This window comes from Cetorhinus maximus, chromosome 21, assembly GCF_964194155.1.
Source record: "Cetorhinus maximus chromosome 21, sCetMax3.hap1.1, whole genome shotgun sequence".
Lineage (NCBI taxonomy): Eukaryota > Metazoa > Chordata > Chondrichthyes > Lamniformes > Cetorhinidae > Cetorhinus > Cetorhinus maximus.
The window spans coordinates 9,349,003-9,360,474 of record NC_135899.1 but is presented as its reverse complement, the minus strand read 5'-3'; positions in this window follow the sequence as shown (position 1 = coordinate 9,360,474).

Below are 11,472 nucleotides of genomic sequence, written 5' to 3'. Positions count from 1 at the left end.
TTTAAAATTGAAAAATGGCATGCATTTAAGTTCAAATAGAACCTGTGAATCATATTATTTTTGGCATGACAGAGTTCAGTGTATGGAGTGTTATTTATAGAATGTGCACTGATGAAGATCAGATATTCTGTTTCTTGCATGCTACCACAGATCAGTAGGCCCCACATTCACACCCGCAGGTCCTCATGTAGTGAACAGCTGGATATTGCTGTGGATGGCTGAGTGAAAGTGGAACCCAAGCATTTCACTGCAAGTAAGGGTAAATACTTAGAAATGTTACAAGAACTAAAAGGTGTAAGGCAGCACTGGACAGCTTGTTAAATGTTACTTTATCAAAATGTGAAAATAAAGACTTCAACATTTATACAATGACTTTCATAACCGTTGAAATTCATAAAGCACTTTCAGACCAGTGAAATACTTTTGAAGTGTAAGCACTGCAGTAATTCCGGGAAATGCAGCACCAATTCAGGTAGCCAAATCCTACAAACTAAATGACCAGATAATCTATTTTAGGTGTTGGCTGAGGGATAAATATGGCCTCTTATACCAAATAAAGCTCCCCTGCTCTTTTTCAAAATAGAAATGTGTTTTTGTTGTTGAAATAGTGCAAATAGGGTCTTTTCCCTCAAGCCAAGAAAGCAGATTGAAGGGCTCATTCGAAAGGCAGCACTGGGGGAGTCAGTGGAAATTTGCTCAGGCCTTTGGAGTGGGGCCTTCACACTCTGAGGCAAGAATGCCGTCCACTGAGCCGCATTGACACTGATAAACAGCAGATATGTAGTAATTACTATAAATGTTACTATTGACCAGAAATTTAACTAGACCAGCCATATAAATACTTTAGCTACAAGAGCAGGTCAAGGGAAACTGGAAATTCTGTGGCAAATACCTCAATCCCTGACTCTCCAAAGCTTGTCTACTCCACTTGCCTGGATAATTGCAGCTCCAATAACATTCAAGAGGCTTGATGCTCTCCAAGAGGAAGTAGCCCACTTGATTGGCACCACCTTCAACATTCTGCCTCCACCACTGACGCACAATGACTGCGTGCCACCTACAAGATGCACTGAAGTAACTTACCAAGTTTCCTTAAACAGTACCTTCCAAACCCCCAACCTCTAGCACCTAGGATAGATGCATGGGAACACCACTACCTGCAAGTTCCCCTCCAAATTGCACACCATCCTGACTTGGAACTATATCGCTGTTCCTTCACTGTCATTGGGCAAAAATCCTGAAGCTCACTCCCTAACAGCAGTGTGTGTGTCCCTACACCACATGGACTGCAGCGGTTCTAGAAGGTGGCTCACCACCACCTTCTTAAGTGCAAAAAGAGATGGACAGCAAATGCTGGCAACACCCCTTGAAAAAATAATTTTAAAATGCCATAACTTTATGCAACACAAGTCTCTTTACCAACTTTTCGGAAATCTGCATGTGTAATTTTCTTTTTCTTTATTCTTTCATGGGATGCGGGTGTCGCTGGCAAGGTCAGTATTTGTCGCCCATCCCTAATTGCCCTTGAACTAAGTGGCTGGCTAAGCCATTTCAGAGGGCAGTTAATAGTCAACCACATTGCTGCTGGAGTCACATGTAGGCCAAACCAGGTAAGGATGGAAGATTTCTTTCCCTAAAGGACAATAGTGAGCCAGAAGGGATTTTACGACAATCAATGATAGTTGTCATGGACACCATGCTAGCTTTATATTCCAGATTTATTAAAAGAATTGAAACTCCACCAGCTGCTGCAGTGGGATTTGAACCCAGATCCCCTGGATTACTATTCCAGTGACATTACCATTACACCATCATCTCCCCAGTCACAATGTTAAATTAAACTAAACAATATAATGAGCTCAAAGTCCTGCTGGAACCTCGGTGTATATTGTTCATACAGAATCATAAACTGTAACAATTGTGCAGAAGGTCAGAATGTCGTCACAGCAGGTGCATGTCTGCCCTAGGGTTGTTAGATTATGTAGAGGAGGTTAGATTTTTATGCTTCCAAGTTTATGTAACTGCCTAGAGGCTGTTTTTCCTGGCTGGACAGTCTAGAACTTGGGATTATTGTCTCAGGATAAGGGGTCGGCCATTTAGAGTTGAGACATTTCTTCTCTCAGAAGATTGTGAATCTATGAAATTCTCCAGCCCAGATGGCTGTGTTTATTTGGTTATTGAGTATATTCAAGACTGAGACTGATAGATTTTGGGCTCTAAAAGAATCGAGGATATGAGGATAAGGTAGGAAATTGGAATTGAGCTATAAGATGAGCTGTGATATTGAAAGATGGAGCAGGCTGGGTGGGGGGGATTGGATGGCTACTAACCGCCTGTTAACAGAAGAAGTAGGACCGTTAGAGACTCTTAGCAGAAATACACACCACTCTGATTAACTTTAGCATAGATACCTGTAGTAGCGCCTGAAACACTGACTTGCTAAACCTGTGCTTCAGGCTGTTCTGTAATCAGATAATCAGAGTGTAACACACCAACTACTTTGCAAAGATTGTTGGACATTTTACCACTACTAGTGCATAGATTAAATTATATAATCTATGAAATTTGTAATTGATAATTAATGGCAGATTTTTGTTCAGTCCAAACTATCTCCAAGCAGTTGGCAATAGAAATTCAACTTAATGGTTTGTTTTAATACATCATGTTAACAGTTGCCAGCCGCAAGACAGGAGCAGCAAGACTCAAACGTACATTTCCACTGTGAATAATCATAATGCTAGATTGAAGTTAATTAGTAACAATGTTAATGAGCCTAATTGCCTGAGGTGGTATAATGTCCAAAGAAAATCACCAATTATTTCAGGAGTAGATTGGGAGAAATTATTCCCTATGGTGGGGGAGTCAAGAAAAGGCTATTTGATGTCAGGAAGCACTTCTTTATACAAAGGGTACCTGGAACTCACTCACGCATCACTGCACCAGCCCCCACCCCCCGAAAAAAAAATGCTGTTGAGACTAGCGATCGATTATTGACCACCTTGAACATTCACCCCCTTTGCCACCAGCACAAAATGGCAGCAGTGTGTGCCATCTACAAGATGCACCGCAGCAACTTCCAAGGCTCCTTTGACAAACCTACTTCCTCTCCAACCTTGAAGGTCAGGAGCGGCAGATGCATGGATAAACCGCCCCCTGCAAGTTCTCCTCCAGGGCAAACGCCATCTTGACTTGGAACTATATTGCCGTTCCTTCTCTGTGACTGGTCAAAATCCTGGAATTCCCTCCTCGTTCTCCTTGGACCGTCCTTTGGGATCAAGGATGACTTGCTTCCATTCCAAAGCAATAGATTCTGAGCTGGTTGATAAGTCCAATGTGCGATCTGCAGAATGTCACTTGCGGGCAGGTGAGGCTTTCAAGATTGAGTGGAGTGGAGATTGTTTGGAGATTTGTGCGTTCCTTCTGGCACCTCGGCTTCACCGCTACGTGTTCCTGACTAAGTTGATATGCTCGATGCCTTCCCACATGAACCTTCTCCGTTTTGGTCAGTCAGAAGCCAGGGGCACCCATGAGTTGAGTGGGATCTTTGATCTCTTCAGGGTTGCTTTCAGAACTCCCCCAAAGTGTTTCCGCTGTCCTGTCGCTACCGAGTTCTGAATAGAGCAAATGCTTTGGGAGACTTTGGTTTCAGGCATATGAATGACATGTTCATCCCAGTGGAGCAGGTTTTCAGTAGTTAGTACCTCCATGCTGTGCAAATTGGCTTGGAAGATGACGCTGCTGTTGGACCGCCTGTCTTGCCACTGGTTTGAAGGATCTTACAAGGGCTGCACTGGTGGTAGTTCTCCAGTGCTTTGAGCTTCCTGCTGTATGTTGTCTGAAGCATATAGGAGCACGGGGATCACTGCTACCTAGTAAACCATGACCTTAATACCTTCCTAACAGCATTGTTGGGGTACCTACACCACGTGGACTGCAGCGGTCAAGAAGGCAGCTTGCTATTACCTTCTCAAGGACAATTAGCGATGAACAATAAATGCTTGCCTAGCCAGTGATGCTCACATCCCACAAATTAATGTAGGGGAAAAAAACCTCAAAACTAAGATTTATAGTTTTTTATTGGACAAGAATATTGAGATATGGAACCAAGGCAGGTAAATGGAGTTTAGATTCAGATCAGCCATGATCTAATTGAATTATGGAACAGGCTTGAGACACCATTCAGCCCCCTCCTACTCCTATCCTTTTATACCCTTGCCTACCCATGCCCCTAGCCAAACTGTTTCAGTAAAGCTACAACACTGGCATCTACCCGGTAATGTGGAAAATTGCTCCGGTATCTCCTGTACACAAAAAGCAGGATAAATCCAACCTAGCCAATTACCGTCCAATCAACCTACTCTCTATCATCAGTAAAGCGATGGATGGGGTCATCAACAGTGCAATCAAGCAGCACTTGCGTAGCAATAACCTGCTCACTGATGCTCAGTTTGGGTTTCACCAGGGCCACTCAGCTCCTGACCTCATTACAGCCTTGGTTCAAACATGGACAAAAGAGCTCAATTCCACAGGTGAGGTGAGAGTGACTGGCCATGACATCAAGGGCGCATTGACCGAGTGTGGCCTCAAGGAGCCTTAGCAAAACTAGAGTCAACGGGAATCGAGGAAAATTCTCCACTAGTTGGAGTCATACCTAGCACAGAGGAAGGTGGTTATGGTTGTTGGAGGTCAGTCATTTCAGCTCCAGGACATCACTGCAGGAGTTCCTCGGGTTAGTGTCCTCAGCCCAACCATCTTCAGCTGCTTCATCAATGCCCTTACTTCCATCATAAGATCAAAAGTGGGGATATTCACTGATGATTGCATAATATTCATCACCATGCGCATCTAGATACTGAAGCAGTCCATGTCCAAATGCAGCAAAACCTGGACGACATCCAGGCTTGGGCTGACAAGTGGCAAGTAACATTTGTGCCACACAAGTGCCAGAAAATGACCATCTCCAATGAGAATCTAACCATTGTCCCTTTACATTCAGTGACATTACCATTGCTGAATTCCCCATTATCAACATCCTGGAGGTTACCATTGACCAGAAACGGAACTAGCCATATAAATGCTGTGGCTACAAGAGCAGATCAGGGGCTTGGAATCCTGCGGCGAGTAACTCACCTCCTGACTCCCCAGAACCTATCCACAATCTACAAGATGCAAGTCAGGAGTGTGATGGAATACTCTCCCCTTGCCTGGATGAGTGCACCCCCAACAAAACTCAAGAAGCTTGACAACATCCAGGACAAAGCAGCGTGCTCTAACCCCCTCATGGTAAACTTTCACTGCTTCCACCATTGACACAGTGGCACCAGTGTGTGCCATCTACAAGATGCGCTGCAGCAATTTGTCAAAGCTCCTTCAAAATTCGCAACCTCTGCCACCTTGAAGGACAAGAGCAGCAGATACATTGGAACACCATCTGCAAGTTCCCCTCCAAGTCACACACCATCCTGACTTGGAAGTATATCTCCATTCCTTCACTGTCGCTGGGTCAAAATCCTGGAATTCCCCCCCACCCCAGCCAACAGCACTGTGGGTGTACCTACACCACGTGGTATGGAGCAGTTCAAGAAGGCAGCTTCTCGAGGAAAGTTAATGTCGGGCAGTAAATGCTGGCCTTATCAGCAACACCATATCCTCTGAACAAATTAAAACAAACTTCTATGTAGGTCAAGGGGAAGCAAAAGAATACAGAAGTGTGGTACCCCACTCCTGAGACTGGAGCAGGAGAATCTAAACCAACACTCCAGTGCTGTACTGAGGACTGCTGCCCTGCTGTAGGTGCCATCCCACTCAATGTAAAAGATCCCTTGGCACAATTCAAAGAAGAGTACGAGAGTTCCGCTTATGTCCTGGGGTCAATATTTGTTGCTGTTTGTGCGAACTTGCTATGTGCAAATTGGCTACTGCGTTTTCTCCATTACAAAAGTAGCTGCACTTCAAAAGTACTTCATTGGCTGTAAAGCGCTTTGAGACATGAGCTAATGAATGGTTCTGTATAAATAGGAGTAATTTATCAATTGATGCTGGAGTATAGAAAAGCCTTTGTTAAAAGTGATTGGTTATAGTAAGAATGGAAAAAATTATGCAGAGAAATACCTTTGACCACAAGTCCATCAGGCAGTGATCGGCATGTAATGTCCTAGAGGCCCTGAGGGAAAAGGAGATGGTGGATCCTGTCGGATGGTTCCCCGAGCAACTGTCAAAGTCATTTCGCAGAATACCTCATCACCAGAACTTTCGAACAAGCACCAAGATGTAGCTTGGCTGACGGTGAGAAAGGCCCTCCCCGTCAGACCCTTCCAATATGCCAGGAGTCTCACCCCTTCTGCACACTGCCCTTGAGGTGGCTGTGGTGGAGAAGAGACTGTTGTTCACCTCCTTGTGCCTTTGCAAAGAAGGTCTGGAGAGATACGCAGTGGCTTTTGTCGAGGTTCATCCTGAGCAGTGCTGTGGCACAGGACTCTGTGCTCTACGGGTTGTTCCCAGGGTCACACACCGAGACAAACATCAACTGCAGCTGGAGGATCATCAACTCGGTGAAAGACACTCTTTGGTCTGCCTGAAATTTGTTGGTCTCCCAGTGCAAAGAGTTGCCCCTGACTGAGTGTTGCAGACTGGCACATTCCAAGGTCCAGGACTACATGCTGAGGGACACAGTAAAGCATGGGGCAGCCGCTAAAAAGGCGCAATGGGGAAAGGTCGCTGTCTAAGACCTTTGTCATATTGCACCGAGGGGCTGGGAATTGTATAGATCCCTCGGGCTGTATGACTCAGAACGAATGTATACAGTGAACACTAAATGTATCATAGTTGCATTGAAGCACTTCAGAGCTCAACATGATGTATGTCAATAACTCCAATCCCATTGCACTGTCTGACTGTCTGTAATGACCATATTGAAATGACTGTCATAGTCATTGATTGTATTGAATCACCTCTTGATCCATGTGGGAAAGTTAAATATGATTGCACTTTTTGGGATGGCCGTTTTTTAATGTTCTTTCAGATATTTTATGAATAAAGTATATTTTTCCAAATAAAATAGTGAGAATGTAACGCTTCCCCAATTTCAAATGCACTGGTGACTAGTAAACCCGCATCTCACTGACAGAGGATGAAATGTGTTTTTAATTTCAGCTGGTGCTGGCTTTATTTTATAAATATATATACATAGTGCTGGGTGACTGGGCTACTCTTTGGCTTCCAGCTTTTTGAAGTCCCACCCTATTTAGATTGTGAGGAGGGACAGTTTCAGAACCAGTAGCATTGGGAGAAGCAAGTGTACCATCCAGTCATTTCAAAACCACTGTTATCAATACGCTTTCCTGGTGCCAGGGGACTCTGACTGGGATTCTTTGCTACTGCACTCACCAGCCCTCGGCAAGGACACAACGAGCAGAAGTAGGCCATGTGGCCCCTTGCCCTCTGTGTCATTCAATGATCTTCCACCTTTATTCCACTTTCCCTCTTTTATCCCCATAATCCCTCACGCACACAGTGTCCAAAAAACCTTGTCGGTCTCGGTCTTTAATTTACTCAACGTCGAGCACTCACTGCTCTGAGGTAGAGAATCTTGAAAAATTTGCAAGCCCCTTAGGTGGAGAAGTTCCCCCTCAGCTCGGCTCTAAATGGTCAAACCCCTTATTCTGCCAGCAGCATTTCTCACATGACAACAACGACAGTGCTTCAAAGGCGCATCGTTGGCTGTGAAGCACTTCGTCTTTCACCACAGCAGGACATCCCGCTGTGTATAAACACACTTTTGTTTTTGTGTGATTCTGTTTGTGGGTTTGTTTTGTTGTTGCTCGTGGCCAATGCTCATCCCATGCCTGTAGCCTGTACGTGAGGATATCACCCTTGCAGAGTTAATAGTTCTGATGCAACACTGCCTGTATATTGAGGGATCGAGGAAGTTAGTCCATGTGACCTTGCCAGCATTTTGATAGTTAAACTGGAAAAGAACCATCTGAGCTTATCAAGCCAGAATCAAGCTATAAAGAGTTCTGAAGTTTTGTATGCTCCGTAAAAATTTAATAGCCTGTTGATGGAACAGAAGTAAGCTTTGTGAAGTGGGTCATGCGTCGCTGCCTCAATTTTATTTTTGTGTTGTGTTTTTAGTTTTTCTTCCTCCTCAGTTTTTAACTCCATGACTTCTAATGCTCAGTATCTATACACATTTCTTTTGAAAAATCCAGGCTGGCTTTCTTTAATTACACCCCACAATTGTTTACTTGTTTTTAACTGTACCCAAGGTTATCCCTTCTAAAAGCTTTCCCAGCACCGAGGTGAATCTGTCTTACCTGTCTGTAGCTGCTGGATTTATTCTTAGGCTGTTTCTGAACAAGGATTAAATATTTACAATTCTCCAGTCCTCTGGCTCCTCTCCTGTACCTAAGGGGTTTGGAAGATTATGGCCAGTACCTCCTGCAGGGAAATTTAATAGAGAAGTTCAAAATCATGAAGGGTTTTGATCGAGTAAATAGGGAGAAACTGTTTCCAGTGGCAGAGGGTTCAGCAACCAAAGGATACAGATGTAAGGTATTGATTTAAAAATCCAGAGTGTGATGAATAAGGATTTTTCCACAACCAGTTATTATCTGGAATGCACTGCCTGCCAGTGTGGTGGAAACAAAATTCAAAACTAACTTTCAAAAAGGAATTGGCTGTGGGGAAAAGGCACTGGACTGGGACCAATTGAATAGTTGAACAGGGGGCTGATTGACCACATTCTGTGCATTGTAGTTTTATGATTTTGCATTCCTTTCTACCTGAAGCAGGCAGGCATTCCCACTGCCCATTTCGGTTCTCTACCTATGGTAGCGATGGCTGAAGTACCAGAGTAAACTTCAGGACCATTTGCAGGCAACTGTCACTCCATTTACTCCAGCCAGAAGCTCTTAAAATCATCCAGATTAATTTAGAATGGACGCTGTAAGGATCCAGACTCTGGAGCAATTTGTAAATAAAACAAACAACATGTTTAGTTTCTGCTTCTTAAATTTAATGATGAGCTGTGTCCTTTTTGAGAAAACTGCTTCTATTCCACTAGTTTTCAGGCTCTTTTGGTCGAAGAACCAATTTACAAATGTAATCATGGACCCCCAATGGCAATATTAATTCTATATAAAAAGGATAATATGAACAGATTACATGTACAGAGAGCTTTAATAATGTTTTTAATAAAATAGGTAACTACATACTCGTGATTTAAGGACAGGGACAGTGATGAGATAGAGCAGACAAACCAGAGAAATGATAACTGACTCCACTTTTTTTTTGCAAACTATACTTTATTCCTAAGATATCTAAAAGAACATTACAAAATATTTCAAAATGACCATTACAGAAATTGTAACGGTATTCAAATTATCATGTTGCACTCTGAGGTGCTTCAGGACAAGAGAAAGACCATGACAAACATTCCGGTTCAGCGACTGAACTACTTTTCACGCGGTTAACATTACCGGTTAATGGCATACATACCCGATCAGTTCACACATCACGTTCAATACAGACAGACAGTCAAATCAGTATTCACAGCAGTGTCACATCATTTACATGCTTAATCTCAAATCACGTTCCCATTTTAATGTAAAACAAGCCACAAACACACCTCCAATTTTATTACACTTGATAACAATTTTATTACCCACTTGAATATGACAGTCTGGGCAATATTTACAGACCTGTACAAACCCAGTCCAGTTTCTCAGTGTTATTTAATCATGCAAGAAAATTACGTTATTGAAACATGCTGAGAGCTTGAATTAAATCAAACTGACAATTTTATCACGATTACAAGAAACAAACCAACTAGAGATTAATATAAACAGAAAATGATGTAAATACTCGGCAGGCCAGGCAGCATGATAACGGCACTTGCTCACTGACTGAGCCCAAATTGAAGACAGCCGAAGGTCACAGCAGCAGCTGGTCCCCCACCTCCCCTCCCCTCCCACCGAAAGGAAATGTCAGACACACCGCTGAAAACCATGACATCCGAAATGTCCATCACCGTGAAGAAGGGAGAGAATTCGGGAGGTTTGGGGGTGGAAATCTTGACAGCTGCTCAAGCAGGAATAACACTAACTCCTGGGAATTTATACAAAGCGGGGATCTTGTTATTTCCCCCACTTCACTTCCTCTCCCTCTTATGCTTTTCTCTCTCTCTCTCCCTCTCCCACCCTGTGGAGAAATTATTTCCTGCACCCCCTGGAAAGACTCCCCGGACCCCAGTTTGAGAATCACTGAACTGATTCATCTCAAACACGCTGATGTCCCACCACCTTCCGCCTGTGGAGCAACATTACAGGCAGGAAGGTCACCGGGTTCCTGCAGTTCACAGCTCATTCTACCCAGTACGTTCCTCTCTACAATTGAGTTTCTATTTGTTTCTTCTCTCCCCCTCCTTCTTTCCCCCAGCCCTACAGAGGTCCTCGCTGATCTTTCAGTTCCCAGTTCCCATACAGGGTTTATACCCGGAATGTTAACCTGGCTTCTCTCTCCACCTGTGACTGAGACCGACACCCATCAGTTTACAGCTGGCAGGAGGAAGGGAGACGGTGTGAAATCATGGGATGGACCTGTCAGTGACTTTTAATCCTGCAGATTGTCAGCAGTGCGCAGTTTTTCCTGTCAATATTCAGTCCTGGATTGAAGAAGGGAAAGATTCTCTCAGTGAAAGTGTGGGTGAACGTGTGGAGATCGGTCATATTGTCCGCAGTGTAAAATGACCTGACAACCCTCACAGTCCAGGTAAACCCCGATCATCCAGGGATTTACACTCAGGGTGAGGTGGGTCAGTGAGATGGAGCTGATGACTAGCCAGCTCTGGGATCCAGCCACACAATCCAGTATCCGGACTCAGGGCTCAGGTCAATTCCCCCTTTCCTGTTGATAGACTCTCGGGCCACTCCCACATTCCACTGAATCTTGTTTCCCACCCTCACCTCCCAGTAATGCCTCCCTGATGTGAATCCCTCCAAGGACACAGGGACAGGAATGGAACCTCTTCAGGTTCTTGGGGAGCCGCCGTGGTTTGTCTCCGAGTCTCACAATGGTCCGGTCCTTAGACAGGATGAGGCAGCGATTTGCTGTGTTTGGATCCAGAGTCAGAGAGACTGGAGCTGGGGGAAAGTTTAAATCACAGAGTCAGTGATTTAGTTTCTTCCAGGGATCTGTTCACTTTCCTTTTACAATGCCACTCGGGCTGTGGTTGTATTTATGATACCAGATGTCACTTGAGCATCTACAGCCGGGTGTTCAGTGACATAAAAAAACCCCCCAAAACGTAAAAACTCCGGGTGGATTAGAGGGGAGTGAAGGGGCGATGAGAGGTCAGGAGAAAGTGCGAAAGGAGCAGGAGAGGCCGCCAGAGGAGCGGGAGAGTGAGGACAAAGAATAGTTTTTTCATTTATTCTTTTATGGGATATGGGTGCCTCTGGCAAGGCCAAAATT